An 18,782-nucleotide genomic window follows, 5' to 3' on the forward strand; every position below is an offset into this window, starting at 1 on the left:
ACACCTATTGGGAAATTTAACCCAGATCAACTACAAAATAGCTCATTGACAAGGAGTCAAGAAGTCAAAACACAGAGTTATACAAAAAAAAAAAAAGAGACTAAATTCAAGCCAAGAAAGAAAAGAGAGACCCAAATCTGCAAAACTCATAATAAACATATTATTCCTCAGAATCCGATCAAATCCCAAATATATGTAGCCAAAATGTCATCCAAAAATTATTAAAATATTCCCCAAAAATAAGGGCAAAATAAGTAAGAACATCTTCCTCATCTCAACTACGCTCAACGTTTAGGTACATAAAACGTAGTCCGTCTTATCAACATCTCATAAACTTTTCATTATAGTCAGGCATTGGGCTACACGTTTTAGTGAAAAAATTGAATATTTGCAAGGAAAGCAAACCCAAGGGTCCATGATATAGAGTGCTGTCTATTGAACCCAGATGTGTTTCTAATGATGTACCGAAATGTTCCAGTGGTATTATATATACAAATACCAGATGATATTGTGGAAAAATCGAAATAGCAAAAATAACATAATCGCACAAAACACAAGGATTTACGTGGTTCGGTAGTGTGCCTATGTCCACGGAACAAAACAAAAACAATCACTATTTTATCATAAGTTTTACAACCCTAGAGATCTCTATTTATATAATTGAGAGTTACCAAAATATGTAAAACTTACCCCCCCCCCTAAAAAAATATAGAAAACCCCTTTAGGAAATATTACACGATTGCCCTTTTCATACTCCTTAAAACATTAGGGCTGACCGGGCAGCGGGACCCCTGCAGCTCTGCATAGTGCAACAGAATACAAGACATTTACACAACTGGTAGTACACCATCCACGATCCAACTGCAACCACACCCTCTAATTGTTTGATCTTATTTTCTTGCACACAGCCCCATAGACCCTTTTCTTTGTGCTCTTGCCAAAAATATGGGGGAGTATATATCGTTCTTCATGAAAATGCCATGACATGTTCAACAAATTTTATTTGACGGGATGCTTCTCTTCATTTTATTTCCTTCCTGTGGGTTCTTTCCACTTGAGATAATCACAATGTACCAGACTCTTATCTAGCTTCTATCTGAAAAACTCGGTTGTACCAAATTCAATGAAGAATCATGTGAAAGATGTCGTACTTTACAGGCTTGGCGTGCCAAAGAAAATGTTGTTGGACCTTCTTCACCCTCATTTGCATTGTCAGATACTTCTTCTCTGGTATCGAAAGGAGAATGTCTTTCAAGTTGGGAATATCTTTCTCTTGGACAAAGATTGCAAATGTCTCCCAATCCAAAATCTCGAAGAAAGGAGGTACGTAATTGTCAGATATGATCACGGGTACACACTCGTAAAGGATGGCCTCAACAACTCGTGGGCTGTTAACCTCAAAACCCTTAGCGCAGATACAATACTTGCTGTTCTTCATATGCTGGATGTAGCTCATTTTGTTCTTGACCTCACTATCCATAGGACCATAGATTTTCATGTCAGGATCCTTTTTCTCCCAGTAGTGTAATAAGATCGGACGGAGATATCCATGCATGTTCCCAGCAAAGAAGGCAAGGATTTTTCCTGTGTCTGGGAGGTTTGCCTCCGAGGTCCCTCAGAGGTTCCTTCTGAACACGTACATAGGTTTCTGGAAGAGACACGTCCTTGCCTATTGTGAAGCCTACATTGACATCAGCGTTGCACATAGCTCTGATGCAATGAGACATATAGAGCTTCGTTTCAGATGGGGCCTAAGAAAAAAAAGCAGTATAAAATAAATTTTTTAATTGAATATTTTCAAATAAAATCACAAGTGTTAAAGTTGCAGTGATTAAAATTGATGGAATTTAAATCAGAAGCATACCCAGTCATGGCAAGCAACAAGAAAGTGATCTGCTCCACCAGTTCGGTTCCAAAAAGGATATTTTCCTGAGATAATGTTCAAATAGCTCTTCAAATATTCTATTATATTCTGACGATTGTGTGAATTTGGTACGTACAAGGTGTACTTTAGTATTCGTGAACTAAAAGGCAAGTAAAACAGGTGAGCTTTTCTAGGATCCTTAACCGTGAATTGTTTGTTTGCCTCAATTAGTTTCATAAACCATCCCTCAGAAGCATAAATTCCCTTTTCTATTGGCTGATGGAAGATGGGTTTGTCTCCTTCCCTGTAAACATATACTTTGAGTATCCGTTCCATCAGTTCATAGCTCCTGGAAATGCGATCATAGGGCAGTTTTAAGTGAAGTGGTGTTCGTAGGGGCAACCTTAAAATGATTGAATTTTGGACTGCAGGAGCGAAGATATGTGAACATTTATGAAAGCATATAGAGAAGTATAACTGTTCTATAATAAGATGTTGCCAATAATACAAAATTAATGCAGAAAATGAAATTTTACAAAGGTTTTAATTGCATAGATTAGGATAAAAAGTAGATGTTCACACAAATCATATCCAAATCATTTACACTATAAATCAAATTTTAAAGTGGACATTATGACAGTGTAAAGGCTACGGAGCATTATATTATTTCTGTTATAACAGTAATTTCCTTCATAGATAATATTAGAATGTTTCAATAATATTTCATAGGAGCTCCACATATTCCCACATCAACTCTGACCCACTTTTGCACAGAAATTTCACACATTCACATATTCCCTTGGAGTGGCATCTTTTGCTTTTCTGCTTCCAATGTATTATTTTTTATCCAGTCAGAAATACAGAGCTAAAATTAAAAATTTAAAATCAATTATAAGTAATTATCATACACAAGTAAAACTGAAATGGATGCCTTGTCTGTTTACATTAAAAAAAATAGCAGGATATGAAGTTGGCATTAGGCTATGTCCTGTAGACAGTTTTACAAATGTATTTTACATAATGTTCTGGCGAGGAGATTGAAGAAGAATTCCAAGGCTTAGCTGGTATATGAGGCCTTGTATGGAAGCCTAGAGAAAGGATAAGACACACTTTGGCATTTGTACGATGTGAAAATATAGTATGGTCAAATTAAATTGCATCTTACAAGATAATAAACTATGGAAAACTAAGAAAGATAAAATTAGAAATGAACGCTTTTCTCAAAATGTAGTAGCCCCAATAGATGATAAATTAAGGGAAAGTCAATTGAGATGATTTGATCATATGCAACAAAGAACAATTGCAGCTCTGTTAGAAGGAATGTGTGAGTTGAAGGTTGTAAAAGAACGAGACGATAACCAAAAAACATGGGTTGAGGTGGTGAGAACATATATGACTACGTTTTAATTAACAAAGAACTGATTTAGACAGAATTGAATGGATGTACAAGATTCATTTAGTTAACCCCAAATTTTTGGGATAAGGTTTTTCTTATGCATATAAGATTATTACCCAAAAAAAATAAAAAAAATTCTGGATCATACGCACCCAAGGTCTCACCCTCCTCCCACACCTCAATACATGCCACGTAAGTAATATTCTTAGAAATTAAAGCCTAAAATATCTTCTTTTCATAGTTTCCTCGGTTTGAGGTTTATGTGGCATGCATTGAGATGTGGGAGGAGGGTTTCATTCCTCCAACCTGGGTGCACATGATCTGGTCTCAAAAAAAAAAAAAAAAAAAAAAAAAAAAGAGCAAGAGAGAACTCGCCAACCAAGACCTGTAGTTCTCACAATCTCTCATTACATATAAGCCCCCATTGAAAAGACACCTAAAAAAAGTACACCCTTAAACCCCTCTAAATGATTTTCGCAAAAAGAAAATAATCCTAAAATGCTTATAATGACCTCATGGGTGACATTCTCCTTAAAAAAAGTGGCTGCATCGTCCTTTCCATACACCCCGACAAATAGCAAACAAATTTAAAGACAACAAAAACATCTTCCTGCAAGTAATAGCCAAGGCCAGACACTTTGAAAGAGAGATAAGGATGGATCATGGGAGGGATAAGGCATTGAGACGACAAAGATAGTAATGATGATGACAATAAGAATATTTGCCTTCTAAAATGCTTACCTTTTGAATGTAGAAACATTCCGAAAGAGTGGTGCATAAAGCTTTTGATCATTCTTTGTGATAAGAGAATTCTCAATCATTGATTTTGAGGATAAAATCTCTTGGTCACGTACTGAAGACCATTGTGGTCTCTACAACCCAATAAAAAAATGTCAATACAAATCTATGTATTGAAACCAACCAACCTTTCTGCCAAATAAAGGTTCCAAAGTCCAAACCCATACCATTGAACGAGAAGAAGCACGGTTCTGAACCAATTGAAGGCTCATCTCGGATATTGACATTACTGATGTACGAGGCAGCTCCCACGAGTTACCCTTCTTTACAGGAATTCTAGGTTTATTATTTGAAGTGGCTGGACCACTTTTCAGTAACTTGGTTCCTTCATCCTCAGAAGGCATATCTGGTGCTTGTTTGCCAACAGATGGTATCTTCTCTAATGTCAAACTGGGATCTTCTTTTTGCACATTTCCTAATGAGAAACCATTCTCTGATGTAGAATCATTGTATAGATTTTTAAAATTATCAAATCTGGAATTCTCATCCATTTCTACAACTTTCTCAGGTGAATATTTATTATCTGGCTCTATATCCTTATCTATTTCAAAAGCATTATGTTGGCCTATGTCCTCCTCTAATGCCAACCCATTTGTTGGGCTTTCGATGTTTCTTTTTGTGCCATTGACATGCTTAGTTTCCTCCTGTAGATCAGATTCCCTTGTATTTTGCACCACCTCACGAGCCATAGGTAAATCAGTCGAGGTTGAATCGTTTAAGCCACCAACCATTGCAGAGTTAGGAGAAGAATCTCCAGCTGGGTAGCTGTTTTTTCCAATTAAAGGAAATAGAGACTGAAAAACATTTCCATAGGGGAGCAAGTAAATATGAATGATTAAAACAACAGAAACTACCATCCCTATCACTAGAAGCAATCTCTTCGTTTCAACATGACATAGCTTCTGAAAATGAAGTGAAAACTCCATCTCATAAAAATAGAACCCAAAAGCCAAGTACCTTACGAATCAATCAAACATCTGGAAAATCAAATTTCCACTACCTCTTCCTACTCTGCAAAATCAAAAACTTCAGTGAGAAAATAAGTGCTTTCCATAGTGGATATGGAATTTCATATATACTTCAATCATAAGAATGCAAAGCAGTTCAAGCATTAGTTTCAGAAACACTGAACATGTAAAAAAAAAAAAAAGAAACTCTCCCAGAAAACCACGAATAGAGAAATGGATAATGGAACGTTAAATTTCAATAAGTTAACCCCGATCCACTAGAAAAACCAAGAATTCACATGCTAATCCACATCTCACAATTGCGAGACCAAGATAATCTTTCACATCCTAAATAAAATCGAGATTCTATTGCCATACCAACTTTTGCTAACGCCACCCCAATTCAAATGTAAATCACCAAAGAATTAGCACACACCTTGGAGTGCCATTAGCAAAAGTTGGCGTGGCAATAGAAGCTCTCTAAGTAAAACAGTACCAGACATATTTCTAGAGGAAAACTCATGGTCCATATGAATAGGAAGAAATAAAAAATAAAATAAGTAAGTTCAAAAAGTGGGGAAAGAACCAAAGGGAAATGTAACACCAGCTTCAGCATAGAAAGCAAGAACAGTATATATGGAAAATTGCATACAGAACAACTTAATTTTAAGAACAAATATTCCAACAAGGAAATATACCCTTTATCTTGAACCAAATAACTTCGAACACTCTAAACAGAAGTTAATTTAACAAGAAAAAAATTTGAGAAAAGACAATACGTATCTAAAACTAATAATTACTTCTTAATATACAGCATCATCTTGAGACCAAGATAATCTTTTAAATTTCAACACAATTCAATCTACTTAAAAATAAATAAACAAATAGGAATGAGGTAATTCTTCTAACAGAGAAGTGTGTCTGATTTCAATTAAATTTTTACAGAAGAATCGAATACGTTTTCTTGAACTCTAGACATGCAAAGAAGCTCTAAAAGGTCTAAACCTTCTCCAATAGAGAAATCTGGAACAAAAACAGCTTGATTTTGAAAATCCAACAGCCTTCAATCCACTAACGAATCCCTGTTGGATCAGATTCGTTAGGATTCCTTCACTCATAAGAAATTCTTTCGTTCTTTATTAGAAAATTACAATTAGAAGATAAATAAAAAAGTTGAATAATTACACTTCTTTAGTTCTCCATCAATGCCAGAGCTTTTCCAGCAATAATTTCAGGAAATAAAATCTCGATCTGTAAATCCTCAGTAGAGAAACTGATAGCTCAAGTAAAAGAAATCGGAGCACGTTTTTGAGAAAAAAAAATTCAATCTGATCAACAAGATCTATCAGAAACCAAATCTTTCATAGTGGAGAATAAAATAAAATAAAATAAAAATACTCAGACTCAAGCAAAGATGATGATGAAGAAGAAGATATTGTTCAAATTCAAGTATAAAAATGAATTATTGAAGAAAATTAAGTTACCTCTCTGTGTTTTGAGTTTCGCCATGGTTAAAGAAGTTGAAAAGCTCTAACTGTTTCAACTTCAAGGTTCAAACCAGTGTCAACTGTCAACTGTCAACTTCAGCTTAAAAAGTTTTTGCCTATTCCCTAAAATGTCCTTCTTTATTAACCACATGATATGAATGCCGCTATTTTTGACATTCTTATCTGTACGCTGAGAGGATATTATGGGACTTACGTAAATGACAAAAATGCATATTTGACATATGACAAATTGATTTTGTTTTTTTTTTTTTTTCAATTTCATTACTTCTACCTATTCGATTTAAAAACAAAAAAGAGAACTTTGTAATGGTCATGTACTCTGACACTTAAATTTTAGGTGTAGCTCACCTCGAAATCACCCGGGAGCACCCATGTAACATTATGTAAGGCTCACTATGAAGTCATATCAGTCTCGTGCCAAGACATATATGTTAGTTTAGTGGTATTTTTGTAATAAATGAGTATGGTCGGCCTCTACTTTTGATATTTCCTTCTGGAAATCTAGGAAAAGAATATTATACACCTTGTAAGAGGGGTGTCTAGAGCTTCCCAATCTCCGATCTACACCCACGTTGACTAAAACCCTCGACTCAAGTTACGTGGAGTCTCGCATGTCATACGATCATCTATTACTTGTAACACTTTTTTATGCTTTTATAACGTGTTATGCTGTGTAATCAATATTATATCAACAAAATTACCTCTGGACTTTGCCTCATGTTGTCCCGTTATCTTGTTTGTTTGCTACATTTGTGATGTAAGATCATTTTTACAGGCTTGCTGTGGATTAGCATCATCTTGCGTTGCACGACCTCACTTCGAAAGAACATGACCGTGACACATTGGCACCCCCAACTCTTATATATTACACCCAAATTTTTAAAATTATGTATCACATCCCAATTAAAAATTGAAGCACACTCTTCAAACATTACAAAGGATTGCCTCAAATTATAATCTCAACATTAGAACACTCATTCAAACAGTAGATGTAAACAATTATGATTAGGCTTGTATGAAATCTTAAATTCAAAAATAGAAGGCGAGTTATATTCGCACACCATTAATTTTTAAGGGCGGGCCAAAGAAAAAAAATCTTAAATTTTTTTTTCCTAAGGGCACCACCATAACCTTAATCTTCTCTCTATAATCATTTTTTTTTTTAATTTACACTTTTGTTGTCTTCTTTGATGAACCAATACATCAGAAAGTTCAGGTTACAATATTAGTAGTCGAAATCTTAGCAAAAAGTTTTATATTTTTAAAAAATATGAAAAATATCGATGAATCTTTTGTGGTAAACCCTTGAAATTTAGCAAATTAATTTTTTTATATAAAGGATTTAGGTCATACTTCTCATCCTCCATAGATGCCCTTCAAAGTAATGAACTATGGACCAAAAAAATGGTCATATTGGAAGTACAGTGTTGACATGGCTCATCGCACATTGGATGGGCACTCTCGACACGGTGGGTTATTTTTAGGCATAATTTATGTCGGATTCACTCTCTCGAAATGGCTCTATGAATGTCGTATGGACCCTCTCGACATAGTTCAAAGTATGTCGAATGGAACCTCTCACATGACTTTATAAATGCTAGATGATTTTTTTAACATAGTTGATTATTTTCTTCTTCTTTATTTCTTTATCGATGGAGTCGCTAAAATCTCTCTTCACCACCAGGTTCGTGGAGTCGAAGAAATTGTTGGAACCGTATCAAATGAAAGGATGACAAGAATGCAAGGGTTATAATAGAGGTACCCTTTGATATGGAGTGCCCAAAGTAACTTTTCATTTTTAAAGATGCCCATAAAAATATGAGGGCCTTAGAGTTTATTGCCGCTTGAATAAGACTTTCCAAAATAGAAATCTAGCAAATAAATGAGAGAGATTTTGTTAGCACCGAACTTTTGCTTATTCTCAACCGTTCATTTATTTTGTTTACTTTTAATTGGGGTGTAATGAGTAAAAGTTGAGGTGCCAATAACAACTTTCAAAAATTATTATTTGATTTAGTTTTTTTAAAGTCCATTATGCAAATGATCTAATTAATTGTTTTAGTGTGAACTATGAAGCCCCTCCAAAAAAAGATAGTCCAAAACTCATCAACCATATTGTATTGAGTATTAGGATATTCAATGGATTGGATTAGGGTAATTACTTAAAAATCGAATCTGACCAAAAATCGATAAGATAAAAGTTGAATCCGACCTTTATTGGAACTAGATTTTATTTAGTATCAATGTCATTAACACTTTAGAGACATGGTCTTCTTGAATAATCATAAACTATTTGAATGCACTCCAACAAAGTAATGGTGATGACTGAGGGATTTTATTTTATTTTATTATTATTATTATTTTTTTTTTTTTGGAGATATGTGGAGTGTTTGAGTGAGGGAGATAAGGTTGATGTTAAATTTACTGAAGAGTAGATAAAGGAAATACGCTACAAGATAGTGGTTTCCCTGATTATAGGGTAAATACTAGAAGTTAAGGGTTGAGGAACAATTTTTTTTTTTTTTTTTTTTTTTGTGATTCTGGACCAATTTATTGTGCAAATTTTTTTTTTTTTAATGTTGTATTAAACATTGTTGATTTATGTTAAAAAAAAAAATTTAAGTAATGTACATGTTGTGTTATACTAAATGTGCTTTAGTTTATGTTCATAAATATATATTATTCAAATTGCATAGATAAATCACAAGTAAACATCAACAAATAAGATTTGCATAAAATACTCAGATGATAATCAAGTAATTTGTTCAACAAAATAACATTTGCATTTAGAGAAGTGGTTTCTTACAAGTAGTCATATTAAGATATAACTTGAACAATGACTACATTGTACTGGACAAGTAGGAGAGCTTAAGATTCAATCCATCTTTTCTTGGATCATCCTGTTGGTTGTCATACAATAAGGGGTAGTACCCTGACTTCCAGTAGTGTTGTCTTTATACACTTGTCATGATCAGAACTCAAATGAATAATTTCAGCATATGTCATACAAAATTGTCGACTATGAAATAATTGTCCGTACAATATTTTGATATGGATCGACTAAGGATGCTAATCGCAGGGTAAGCATGTACACATAGGATACCTATTAATTGACACTCTTTGCATGTACATGTTTGTTAGTCAACTTTCACACAACGAACAATCTCAAGTTAGCAAAAAGAACTTGAGATTTATGAATTGTATTATTGTGTATATCATTAATTGATGGAATCAAAAGAATTTCTCATTAGGTGGACATTTCTCTATGTTCATGCATCTTAACCAATACTTTTGTTCGGATATCATCCAACAAGTGAATAATTGAAAGTTTTAGGGGCCAAAACTTATGCATTAAAACTTTCAACTATGCTAGAAAAGCCAAGTGGTTATATTACTCACTTTAAAAGAAAATATTACATCAATATTCAGGTTCACTACTCAATGTCCATTGGTATGACTCACCTTAGACAACTTTCACCTTGTCAAAGTTATCTATTTCATGTCAAGTGCATAAGCAAGGAGCCATACTAAATATGCAATTTCAACATTTTCAGATATCGGCATGGACCCCCTTAGATAATCTTTCCAATTATGCTCTAGATGTCGTACATAATAAGCATGGAATGGTTTTGGGAGTACATTTGTAATTATATTCTTTAAACCCTTATCATGGTCTGATACAATAGTCAATTTTCGTGAGTCAAACACTACGAATTTCAATGGCATGAGAAATCACGTCTAATTATCGTCATTTTCATTGTCCACAAGCGTATATGCAACTGGAAATATATGATTGTCGCCATCGATAATAATAGCAGCTAGTGAACATCCACTAACCTTAGGGGTCAAGTGGATTCCATCCAAGAAGATAAGTCGTTGACAATAGTTATCAGAATCAACCCTACTAGCATGAAAAGATATAAAACATCGAAGAAATCAACGTCCAGATCTAGTTTTATACATTGCAATGCTCCCGAGATTTGTCATTTGTACCTTGTCACAATACCAAGCAGTATTTTCAAATATCATATGCTATTGCATATGCCAGCTAGCATATGTAGTGACATATGCAACAACTTAAAAAATAGAAAAAATTAAATAAAAATAAGAAAATTAAATAATAATAAAAAAAAAGAATCAAAATAGATATTGATTAACTTAGAAATATTGTCCAAAATTACATAGATATCAAAAAACACAAGAATAAGTTTTAATCTAAATATAAAATATCTAATACAAGTCATACACATAGAAATTTGAAATATTCAAAACACGAAACAAGTGAACAACTAATTTTATTGATGATAACCTGCCATGTATTCCACACAACCATTCCTAATTCATTGTGGTACATCACCGGCGTCACCATCTCCGTTATTGTCGTTATAGTCGTCACTTTTATTCCCATTGTCGTCTGAATCATCACCTTCTTCAACGTATTCATAGTCTTTTTTAGTTTCATCTTCATTTGATCTAATCAAAATTCTATCAACATCCAAAGAATCTTGACCTACATCTTATTTTTCTTGTATTTTATTTTCTTCATTAAGTAGTTGTTGACTCGATCAACCACCTCTTATTATTTGGTTTAAACTCTTCTCGGGTGTCGATGCAAAAATAACTTGCTCAACTTGTACCCAAGTGAGATCTTCTCCTTCAAACACTAACTCATCCAATGCATAAAAAATTCATGGATGATCTTCATTAAGCTCATCATAGGAGATGAGGTCTTAGAACCCCAATTGTTCATTCCTTTATAAAAATCTTTCACACAATCTTTTGATTGTATTACACGAAGACTAAAAATATATATCAAAAAAAAATTTACCATCTCAACTGTACTCTAGTTGCGCTCACACCCGGATGCAGAACACATTTGGCCAGGAATTCATATGGCCAATTTCTTCAAACATGGATCTTTTGAAATTGGATCTACTCTGTAGGTTGCCCATCAATCAACTATTATATTTAATTCAAAAATATTTTAGTAATTTAAAATTGAAGACTTGAATGAATCTCAATAAAACATTAAATCATATTTATATTATTCTTACTGGGAGTCTTTGTTGTTCTGTGTTTGATGATGATCTCCCTCCCGATGATTCCTTCTATTTTTGTATCGATTTAATTGCGACGATATCATGTCTTTTTCATATTTCATTAAAATCATTTGTTCCAAAGCATTAAGGAATCCAATCATGTGTGTCGAATTTTTTTCATCACAATCAATAACGTAAAAGTACATGATTATATTGAGAATATACATAGTTAAATACAAGACAAACGATATTTGATTTTCTCATTTCTTGTTTATAATGTCAATTAAAGGCTTATAACTCATTTATCTAAATGCATGATTTTCTATTATTTTTAATTTAGCCTTTATATATAATCATAAATGTAATTCATTGATGGTTTGTCATCACTATATATCCACCAATCTTAGGATAGTAATTAGTAGTCTGACATTTCTTAAGGCCTTACAAACTTTTGTCCAAAATATTTGAGAAAGAATGATTTGAACAATTAATTTTTCTTTAATCTTATTTGATCAAGGTCCATTATTCCATTCGACTAATACTACAAAGCTTCTAAGTTTACTTTTCTTTCCATGCAAGTTTTGTATAGTAAAAAAAAAACCGTTACAAATCAGGTAATAATCGATCTATGTAAGTTTCCATCAATATATTTTCTCATTCTTTACAACAGTAAAGCATGCTTATACATGTAAAAAATATTTTTTCTAGTTCTATCAACATTTTTAATATGTAACTTGCCAATGTCTTCTAAAATAATATCAATACAATGTGACGCACAAGACGACCAATACAAATGAGGTCTCTTGTCCATTAACAAACGACTCGTAGTCACATATGAAATTGCATTGTCCGTGACCACTTGGACAATATTCTCTTCTCCGATTTTATCAATTACACTATCTAGTAATTTTAAAAGATATTTGATTGTGTCAGAATAGGTCGATAAATCAATAGATTTAAAAAACATAATTCCAGTCGAAATTAACTAAAAAGTTAATTATTGTTCAACCAGATCTATCAGTCCATCCATCGATAATTAAAATACACCCACATGTCTTCCATTTCTCTCAATATTTATTAAGGAAATCTTGAGTGAACTCTATTTCTTTCTTTAGACACATCTCCCTAATTGCATGGTAAAGTGGTGCCTTAAATTCTAGTTCAAATTATCCTATGGCATCAACCATGACCTTAAAACTTTTCAATTTAAAAGTATTAAAGGTAATATTCGCTTGGTAAAGCTAATTTGTTAAGTATTGGATATTAATTTTTATATCCTTTACACGGCTTTTGATTGTAGTTTGTGTGGGGTATTTGCCCTTTTCTCTCTGGGTACCTTATTTTCGGGATGTGGCCTACAACATCTATCTAGTGGACCATGAGCTCTTTTAAAGGCTTTTCTTGATGGTGCAATAGGTGGTTTAGAGTGCTCAATCAATGTCGTCATAGGAGGAATATCATGTACATAAATGTTATCATCATCATCAATCCCACCACTACCTCCACCTTCCATGTAATCTTCTAATATATCGGCATCATCTCATTTTTTTCCTAGAAGTTTTGTCTAAATATTCCATTATTTTTCGTTTGATTTCAAGATTAATTTTTGGGCATACCCTAGGATTTGACCCCGACATGTGAGCATGGTGTTTCTTGTGGAGTGCAATTCCTCATTGGCTTATGTAGCTATACAATTCACAAACCACTTTTTTTTTTCTTTCAGTGGAACTATGGTAATGATTGTATTTTTAATCGGGTTCATTCAATTTGAGCCTTAGGTTGGCCGATAAAGAATTCAGGTTCTTCAAATGCCAAACAAAAAAGTAGTAAAATAATTTTATAAATACCTCAAGTCCAAGCTTATTCATTCTTGATATTTAATCTTGAGTCTTGAAAAGCTTGGTTCTTGAATTTGTTCTCGATTCTTGAAATTTGGAGTCTTGATTTAGAATCTTCTTGAATTTGGAAGAATAAAAAAAAAGTATAAAGACTAGAGTAGAGATTATAACAAATAGAGAGAGAAGAATGGAATGGAGAATATAAATGTTTTATCTTGATTCTTGAATAGTCTTTGATGATTTTGATGCTTAAACTCGTAGAATGCTCAATGAAAATTATATTTGAAGCAGAATAAAAGAGGAATATAAGTGTAGGATATTTATAAGCAAATGAGAAGGCAATTTAAAAAAAAAAATTATAATAAGTTGTTGTCCAATGGTTGGACACTTGCGAGTGCATATGTTATATGCAATTGCCTATTTTTTTCCTATGCCATCACATACTGTGCAGCCTCAAATTTTTTGCTTATACCACTATGGCATATGCGATTTAGTCTTCTAATATCACATATGCAATCAATTTTTACAACATTGATACCAAGGTAAAAAGTTATATGCCTCCCTTTAATTTTCATGCAATTTGTTTATTACAATCTTTTTTGCTCTCCAACATTTTATGTACTGAAGATGGATACCCTAATCTCTCCTTGTGTCCTTGAGCATGTCACATGCTCTACATTATGCATTGTTTTTCAATTTGTTTATCACCAACTTGAGACTACTTTCTTACTTGCATTAGGGTGACCCATCTTAGAAACAATTCTACCATCACATGTATATTGATTTGTCATTATCTTTATTGTGAACTTTGGAGTAATTGGGACCACCCTTAATGCATGTAACCTCTATAGACACCTATCGACTTTGAATTTCATAGTTATCCGAATTGCGTCATTTGTTATAAACAAATTTGTAAGGTATTGTGTATTGCCTCAATACATTACAAAATTCTTAGTCACTAAACTATTGTCCCACTCCAAGAATTTTTTTTTTTTTTTTTAATTTTGTCAACAAAGGTAGGGCCAATTAGTTATTTTCTGGTGGTAGTGGTGGTGGTGGTTGTTACTATCAATGACTTCCATTTCACTATCCACTATAACCACATATGTTGTAGCTCTTGAACTTTGGTTTGGAATCTTTGAGGAGGATCTGGTTACCACATACATATACATGGTTCATGTTACCCAACATAAATCAATCAAGGAAGACAATATTCCATCCGTTGATAAATTGATCAAAATTTTGTTGTTTCTGAGAATAAATTGATCAAAATTTAGCTACCCATTATTTAAAAGATGAGAATGTTTCATTGCAGTGAATGGTTTTTAATTCAGAACTACCCTCATCCTCAATGTAAGTCATGGAACCATCTTCCTCATTGACTGAAAAAATTACTAGAATGTCTCAAAATAACATACAAACTATTTTCAGACATGGTAATTATTTATGTTGCATCAAAAAGTAATTATTATTATTAAAGAAAAAAAAATCCAGTAAAAAGTTACATTTAAAAAAATCGTTGAGTTCAACAATAACTTATAAAAAGTATCAACCTTAACGATACTAATGTCGAGTTCAAATATTTATTGTCGAACTCGATGATTTTTTTAAACTAAATTATTATTGAACTTAGATACCATCACGTTCAGCATTTTTATAATATGAGCACTATCAAGTTCGGAGATTTTCATTATAATCGTAGAATTTGATATTGCTTATATTATCATTGAAGTCGACGATTTAAATAACACTATAGGAAAAGTTGGCTACAACAACAAGTTTTAGTGTCGGTCAAAGCTTGACCGTCGGTATGGGTAATTTCTTTTACAAAATCGAATACCCTTAGATACCCAACTCTTTCACTGACTCACTCACTCACTCTCTCTCTCGTCTGAACCTCGAACAGTCTCTCTCTCTCGCGTCTGAAACTCGAAGTCTCTCTCTCTTCTGAAACTTGAAGTCTTATCTCCGCTGATCTCTCTCTCTCTTTCGAAAATAATCTCTTTCTTAAGCTCAAAAACGAAGCCTCTGTCTCATACTCGAAGATTTCGTTTGAAACAGATCTCAAACTTGAAAACGAAGCCTCTGTCTCATACTCAAAGATCTCGTTTGAAACAGATCTCAAGCTCGAAGATCTCTTTCTCCGCTGATCTCACTGTCTCTCATCTCATACTCAAAGATCTTGTTTGAAATAGATCTTCAAATTAAGGATTTATTCGACATAGAGCCTATCTGCCTCGCTGTCGATCTCTCTTTGTGGTTCTTTTAATGGTGATTTAATCTGTTTTTCTTACTCTATCATTGATGTTTCTATTAATGTTCTTGATTTGAGCAGATTAGGTGAGTTAGAAAAACAACACTTTTTGATTCAGATTGATTCGTACTTTCTCTGTTCGCAAAGATAAAGATTGAGCGAGAAAGATCAGTAACAGAGATGGATTCAGAGGAGATAAAGCAAAATGGCAGAGATCTTGGACAGGTTACAGGCTTTCGGTGAATTTGAGGTATCAGGATCGGTTCTTCAGTTAGAACTTGGATGTAGTTTTTATTTTTTATTTTTCACATGAAGACAAATTTTATATATTTTTTATATTTATGATTGTTTGAGTTATTTAACATTAACTAGAGTCCAAACAATTAAATTGTTAAATTTTGAATTACTGAGAACTACTTGAATTTGTTTTTTATCAAAGAATTTGAGTGCTTATTATTTATAGGCGAGTTTGCAATTTATACAATTTTATCGGTTTGTAGTGGTGGTATTGGTCTTTTTGTGATTTATTTTTTGTATATTTTTTTGCAGATCATATATTTTGGAGATAAGGTTATTCTCGAGGATCCAATAGAAAGGTATGTCTTTTATATGATTAATGGAAGAGCGGTTATTTACCTATTTAACGTTGTGATTAAATAAACCACGATTTTTACGAACTTTGCGATTAAATTGGGAAAATGAAATATAACCTTAGTGCACTAATAAGAGGAGGTGACCTTGATGAAGATGATAGTGACCAGTTTACTGATTAAGTATCAAAGAAAGATTATGCAAATGAGGATGACATTGAATGCCATTATCCTCTCTTGTAATTATTTAAATTTCATGTCATTAGCTTGAATGTTTCATCTGTAATTTCAAGGCATCCTTAGTTTGCAATAGCCACAAGTTGGTTATCTCATTAGTTACTAGTTAGTGACTAGATTATTGACCCGTGTTGATAAAGAAATGAGTTTGATATTGTAACTCAGCTTTTGCAATTTTCCTTCCTACACAATATTCTCATCAAAATAACATATAAAACACAATGGATGAACCGTAAACCCTTTCTACTTACTTGAAGTTAATTTCATGAAACCAAACCCTAGATCTCTTATATTCATAGAAAAATAGTAAAAAAATGTTAACACTCATCTATTGTGATGGTTCTGTCATATAAAAGATTGAGAACAATAAATTGAGATTTTATGGACAGAATGCGAGAAAAATTGATCTATTAGAAAGCCACTGAGACTTGATATCATCTTCTTTGAGTTTTAAGGGTAATTTTGATAATTCACACATTGAAGATGACAGGAATGAGACATTTAGAAAGAAGTGTTTTCCTAAAGAATAATGATGAATGCACACCATTTTTTGTACCTGGCTGATGTGAGAAGGGCATAGAGCCGTAGATTTTTTTCTTCTGTATGGCAAAGAAAAAGATTTGTGATTCTGAGCCCTTGCCTCATACAAAAACCGCATGTATTCATCATGACTCTTAACTAAAGTCTTAACTAAATGAATTATTTAGACACCGCCCAAAACTTTAAGGATCATTCAATCAAACAAAGAAAGCAAAGAGCGACTATAATTTGTTTCAACTCACTTACCAGGATTCAATCACTTAAAATATCACAAAAGAAAAAAATATTGAAATTTAGATGAATGAAGCAAATACCGATCATCATAAATAAATTAAAAAAAAAAAAAAAACACAAAGTAAATACCCTGATTAGAAGTTATGAAAACTAAGGCACCCATGCAGAAATTAAACTCAATTCCACTAGAATATAGCTCATCAACAAGGAGTACAACTCAATAAAAAGAGTAACACAAAAGATGAGACCAAACTCAGGCTAAGAAAGAAAAGAGACCCAAACTTGCAAAAATCACGAATCCCAAAAATATATAGCCAAAATGCCGTAAGAATACCAAGAAAAGGATTAAAAATAGAAAAAGAAGACAGAGACATTGGGATTGAGAAATAAAAGAACGAGTTTCCAAATTTCAAATTGAGATCTTAGAAAAATAACTACAATCTATCATCCTTCATGTAATATTTTTTTATTAAAAAAAAGTTGCAATCAAATTATCACGTGTGGGACCTAACAGATTGACGAATCCTTTTAAATGAATGGATCCCTCAAAGAGGACAGGACGTGCAAGCATTTCCAACTGTTTGTGATTGATAAGCTCTATCCAATCAAATTGTGGAGGATAAATTCTCTGATCTATGAAATAAGGCCACATGTCATTCAGAAATAATGAAGTCCACTATTCACTTTCTTCCTTTCTTCCCATCTTAGTAAGCAGTCATTCGGTATTTTAGCGAGAATATATGGATTGGGAGTTTGGAGTCCGTGAACAAAAAAGATCTAATCCCAGATCATGGGATTTGGACGATAGAATAAAAGGGACTCTTGGAAAAAAGATCATACACAACTCAAATCCCATAAAAAATGAGATAAGATTGGAAACATGTAAGACAAGAATCCTTTCCCTATAATTAGGGATGGATCCTGTATCAAAGGTAAGTAAACTTTCTGTAATAACTCTATTCTAAAGAATTTCATAAAATCTAAGTTGGGCATCGGAGGCCCCCTGGAATAGGGAGCAGGGAAGTTTTCCAGAAATGTTGTGCCTCACATTGTAAGGCAATCACAAAAATCACCTCCACAAAAATGATTCATCATCTCAAAAGTCAATTTATTGACATTAGTTCGATGAAGTAAGGGCAAAGGATTAGACCCAAAATCCAATTATTGATTCTTGATTTAGCTTCTAAATCAAGGATAGAGAACTCTAGGTACTAAAGATTGCGAACTATGTGCCTACGAGCCTTCAACTTACATGTTCTGGCTATGATCGATCTTTGTTAAAAGTGTTGGGCTTTGTGGAATCTAGTTATGTTTGATCCAATTGATGACCCGACCCGACCCGACCCGAATAATGTTGCTTGGTATTTTGATGGGAATTTTTCTGAGACTTAGTCCATGCCCAAGCCAGAGCGCTCATGGACAAGCTTCCGGAAAAAAAATTTGGACCTGTTTTGTAATCCATTGTGAATTCTGTGCGCAGTATATAGAAGCCGTTTTTTGTGATTAGAATTTTTTAAGGTCTTGGTTGTTGTTTTTG

At 33.2% G+C, this 18,782-nt stretch overlaps 1 pseudogene across 1 annotated transcript; it reads right to left on the reverse strand.

Annotated features, from left to right (window-relative positions):
• Window positions 1–570: 570 nt before the first annotated feature.
• On the reverse strand, window positions 571–6,605 carry LOC147388725 (putative glycosyltransferase At3g07620; annotated as a pseudogene). Its single transcript, XR_015170837.1, has 5 exons — window positions 6,490–6,605; window positions 4,226–5,069; window positions 4,002–4,132; window positions 1,865–2,213; window positions 571–1,751 (listed from the first exon to the last, which is right to left on the reverse strand). The product of XR_015170837.1 is annotated as a putative glycosyltransferase At3g07620 (transcript).
• Between the last annotated feature and the right edge of the window lie 12,177 nt (window positions 6,606–18,782).

Source organism: Akebia trifoliata, chromosome 12 (genome assembly GCF_017979445.1).
Source record: "Akebia trifoliata isolate Shusen 1 chromosome 12, ASM1797944v1, whole genome shotgun sequence".
NCBI lineage: Eukaryota > Viridiplantae > Streptophyta > Magnoliopsida > Ranunculales > Lardizabalaceae > Akebia > Akebia trifoliata.